The sequence below is a fragment of the Centruroides vittatus genome, unplaced genomic scaffold (assembly GCF_030686945.1).
Source record: "Centruroides vittatus isolate TY-2023 unplaced genomic scaffold, ASM3068694v2 contig_1807, whole genome shotgun sequence".
NCBI lineage: Eukaryota > Metazoa > Arthropoda > Arachnida > Scorpiones > Buthidae > Centruroides > Centruroides vittatus.
In genome coordinates, this window is record NW_027121107.1 from 7,031 (window position 1) to 12,237 (window position 5,207).

Genomic DNA, 5,207 nt, shown 5'->3' on the forward strand with positions numbered 1-5,207 from the left:
TGGTAGGAAATAAAAATGATTAAAACGGCAACCAATAAGCCATATGAACGTTCAGTATCAAATAAAAATATACGGCATACATAAACGAAGTCATCCACTCACTCAGTAAGTTCTTAAATCACAGATGTCTTCGTTACATTTTTAAATTTTCAAAATGAAAAAATTTTAAAAATAACGATTTTAAAGCCCTAAGATATAATTTGCCTATTTGTGTTTATGATAAAGATCGTTCGGTTGAAAAGTTAAGATTTTCGATTTTGTGTCGTGCGATCATTGGCATAATTTTATGCAATGCCAATCTTCATCTTCGTGATAATACTATCTATTTCTTTCAAATAGCAAAAGATAACACACGAAATTAAACATGAAATAGTTTTTAAATCTTCAATTAGCGAAGTATGATTCTAAAACGTCTTCGACTTATGTAATAGAAACACAGAATGCAATGAGTCTAAAGAAGTTAAAATTCTCAAATTACATTGTGAACTGTAGAAAAAAAAAGAATTATTGACAAAATTTCGTTTTTTCGTACTATGTGGATGAATTGCGTTATTTTAAACTGCATTAAGAGTGCCAGGAAAATGTGCAGCAGCCTTTATCAACTTTCTAAAAAGTTTATAAAGGTTCCTACACGACTTTCCTGGCTCTCGAACAGGAAGTTAAGAGCATAAGGAAGGAATTCCGACTATTTCTAATTATACATTGTGGTATAATATAAAATTTAATAATAATAAAAGCTTTTAAATGAATTAATTAAAGTTTAGAAAACACTAAGAGTTGAAACTATGTTAGGAGATTTTATTAAAAATTAATTTTTATATTATTAATTATTATAAATATGCAAAGACTTATTTTGAGGTTGGAGGTAATGTTTTTTTTAGAAAAAAATTGTGAATGCAACAAGTAAAATTTTCATTTGTTTGACTCCACCTGTGATATGACACATGCCCTCCTTTTGTCTCCTTACTCCCTTTATCTTTAATTATCAAAATCTAATATCATTAATGTCCCAAATATAAAAATTATCATACAAACTATGACTAATTGCAAATTAGAAATATGGCTGCAAACTCGTCTTATGCGACATTGAACAAAACTTTTAGGATCGTTTTGAGTTTGATTATTTATTATGCTATTAGCGATAGCGTTATTCTAGCCATTCTTTCTGTTGGAAAAGTAGACGGATTATTAGATGACTTTCAGATCTTATTTGGATTTTATTGTGTGTGTGTATCATAAGTAGCCTGAAAAAGAAGCATGGACAAAGAAATGACTACTCCGCTTCAGCTATGTTTCAGCTATGAATTTTGCCAAGTTCACATTTTGATCAGGCCTTTTTTTCACCGATTAGTACGGATATAGAGAGATGCGTTACAAGAACATAACGATTATTTCATGAAATAATTAATAATAATTCAATGAAATAATTCTAACTAGTAATAAAAGTCAAATAGTATAACATAATAAGCGATGTGTATATATACTGAATATATCACTTATTAGTTAATTCTTTGTCACTAAAAAAATACATGCCAACAGGTTATAAATGTCTTGGCTACAAAGTATATCTCGTTGTCACCAGTTCTGTTTATTCATAAGATATCGAAATATTTTACATTAAACGTATTTTTCTGTTAAAGTAACAACCTTCGTACCTTTATAAACGGAATTTTGCATTTTCAGTTATGCAATTTAATGTTATTTTTAAAAGCTTTTTCAGATTTTAATTTTGTATGTCTAAGTATAAATTATACGACTGATTTATATAATATATCCATTTACTTCATTTTATTATCATCTTTTCATTACTTTTCGTATAAATAAATTTTCCAAAGAAAAGTAAAGCGCATGTTTTCATAGATTATATTGAATTTACTAATAATAGTATTTATTCATATTTATTAGTTTCATTGAATTTTTGTCTTTTACATTGAAAGTAATAATTCTTCCGTTAATTACAAGAAAATAGAATATTAATTAAAGAAAGAATTTTTACAATGTTTTTTATAAACATCAAAAAAGTATTTATTCTCTTCAGTTAAACCTTCGCAATAGCATTCTCCTGCATAACAATATCCATAGCCTCCTTTATGAAGTTTGCAAACCTCCTGGCAATATTTGTTCTCTCCCCATGTTTGTCATTTTATCCAAAACTGAAATATTTGGGATAATCTCCTTCTTTTTTACCATATATCTCCTGTATCTCTGCAATATTAAATAAGTTAGGGATTTCAAGAAATTTCATTTTAAAACCATTAAATTAACGTTAAAAGCTTCTTATACTGTAATGATAGTTAAATATTCTATAAAAACACAGAAAATAAAAAATTTTTACTTATTCGCAATTTATGACTAAACTATTTTTAAATACTCTGTGAGTGTCTGAATTTTGGACCTCCAGTATATTTTCCATGACGTCATAGTTGTCGTCTTGTTGTCACTTACTAACGACTAACTGTCAACTTTCTACGTGAGAACGTATTCTCTATTTAGTTCACAGACGCAGTTCCCATCACCTTTGCCCTAAAGTGCATCGAAAAGAACAACAATACTACGAGAATTCGCGCAGTTGTCGCTCGGATAGCCTCTCGTGCAGCAGTACTTTTTACATAGTGCGCTACCTTCCCTGGATTTTGTGCCGAGTCCCGCGGACTAAGGATAGCAACGCCGAACCCGTTAGTTCCAACCGCCGTTACCGAAATCATCGTAGGCCCAACGCTAGGACTAAGACTTTTGCCGAGACTGGAACTTCGCCCTCCGTTTGCCAGACTCTACGAATATCCTTTCACAAGGTATTTATCACCACGCGAACCCGTTTGTAAGCTCTCTCTCTCTCGAAATCGCGTCACTAGACCCTTGATAATGTACATGAATCCTGTTCCAATTAAATATACGTTATGTTTTGTTAAAATGGCCTCTGTTATCTCTTGTCCTCCATCCCGAATTCAATCGCCCGAAAAACGCGACCGCTCGCGCGACCGATCGTAGAATCGCCGCGGCTTCCGTGTCAGCCGAGACACGGTGGTGTCAGACCTGACGTGACACCAAAGAGGTGCCGACCCCCCGGTCACACTCTAATCTTAGATAAAAGATAAGGTCGATTAGTCGATAATTACCAAATAAACAGAAAACAAAGATTATTGCAAACAGCATATAAAACTTCATATTCACTAATTGACGACGAATCAATCTGTGAAGAAAACATTAATTTCAATAACAATTCAGATTTGCGCTACTCTTATGCTTCAAATCTGAATTGCAGATTGTAAAATAATCGAGATGAAGAAAGTACAAAATGAAGAGAAAATTTAAGAAACAAGTAAAGTGTTATTAATTAAATCAAGTAAATTACCAAATGAAATAAAACGTTATATTATCAGTTTTACCTATTGTTTGAGTTTCTGCTCTTTAACTGTTTTTTATACTAATTGTGAGATCTGGAAATCCCGCTAAACGTAAAATTATAATAAATTATATCCGAATTAATAATTACTCCTTTCTTATATCCGGATATAATCCGAATATAATCCGAATTATAATAAATTGTTCCCTATATTGAATCGAAAATTTTCCTATTATAAACATCCTGCCTAAAAAAGGTCCTGGACGAGAAAATATGCGTCCCTGGCCGTATAACTGTCAACTATCCATTGTTCTTACGCTTAGTACAGATCATCTTGCAACTTAAGTTTATAGTTAGCGCCCGAATTCACCGTATTGTTTCCAATCCCGGGAACACCTGTGACCTAATCACATTCACGTGACCAACCTTCCCAGCAGAAAGCTATATAAGAGACTTCCTTCCCCCCCGCCAAGAGGGAGAGTCCATCATCGACCTAGATCGAGTCACGATCTAGTCCATTTTTGTCCTTTGTGCCTAAGGGAATATTTTACGTTGTGCCTCAAGAGTTACCGATCCTTCCCTTTAAAAGAATTATCGATCCTGGTGACCGACAGAATATTGGAAATACTGATTGTCTAAGAGGTATGGAACCCATTTATGTGAGCTCTCTCTCTCTTCGCGTGGTAGGGATATATAGCTTTTTATATTTGTCACGCCTTTAATGTCAGATTTTTGTAACGTATTTTTTTATTAAATCATTGTTATCCTGTTACATGGTGTCTTGTTTGCTCGAATATTCGCTTATCGCCTTACCACGACTCCACTTTCCCTCCTACACTCGACCGGATGAAACGTAGTCCTGTCCCTACGGGATCCCTACTCGACAAATAAGCCATCTCTGACACGTGGGCAAGTCCCTCCGACTTGTTAGCCGAATTTAGACACTTTTTCACTTTGTAAAACTCTTTATTTAAAAAGCCCCAGTACCGCTAGGCATCACTGGGGTGGAAAACAGAAAGTATTACACTAGTTACATTGATGTCTTATCAACGATGATAAAGAAGTAATTATTAAATAATAAACAAATATCAAGCAATGGGATCGGTTATTGTATACGTTAAAAACAATAATCTTTAAAAAATTGTAAATTTTCTAAAAATAAACGAGTTTTAAAAAAATAACTCTTTTTTATCCGATTTCGAAATGAGCGGAGAACTGAGATGGACACCTTAAAAATTAACAAATATTTCTTACTTTATTGTTCATTATCCAAATTATCCATTGGATTAGGCTTTTTGATTAATCCAATGGATAATTTGGATAATGAACAATAAAGTAAGAAATATTTGTTAATTTTTAAGGTGTCCATCTCAGTTCTCCGCTCATTTCGAAATCGGATAAAAAAGAGTTATTTTTTTAAAACTCGTTTATTTTTAGAAAATTTACAATTTTTTAAAGATTATTGTTTTTAAGAAGTAATTATGTACAGATATACATCAGTGGGGAAGCCACAGTTCAGTGCACTGCATAGACAACTTATACATTGATGTCTTATCGATGAGCAAAGTATTGTATTGTATAGTTTATACGGCAAATAACATTTACAGCAACGATCACAGCACCAACATGTCCTACAGTGCTGTCTTATCACAGAATATGACCAGAATATAAATGTACAAATATACAGCACAATGAAACTACATTACCATTAACAGCATAATCAAAGCTGATGGTGATGCCTTAACAGGGATGATTACTCACAGCACAGTAACACACAGGGGTAAGAGCCGTAACTAGGGTTTTGGACGCCTATGGCCAAGAATAAAAATGGTGCCTTTTTAATTTTTATTATTAAAAATATAAT

General features: G+C 32.7%; 1 long non-coding RNA gene across 2 annotated transcripts; it reads right to left on the bottom strand.

The window, feature by feature from the left end:
- Positions 1-1,882: 1,882 nt before the first annotated feature.
- On the bottom strand, positions 1,883-3,430 carry LOC136969786 (uncharacterized). 2 transcript variants are annotated; one of them, XR_010879868.1, is made up of 3 exons: positions 3,387-3,430; positions 3,117-3,190; positions 1,883-2,205 (listed from the first exon to the last, which is right to left on the bottom strand). It is a non-coding gene; the product is annotated as an uncharacterized lncRNA (long non-coding RNA). The 2 variants fall into 2 exon arrangements; XR_010879869.1 differs by having other exon boundaries at positions 3,353-3,426.
- Between the last annotated feature and the right edge of the window lie 1,777 nt (positions 3,431-5,207).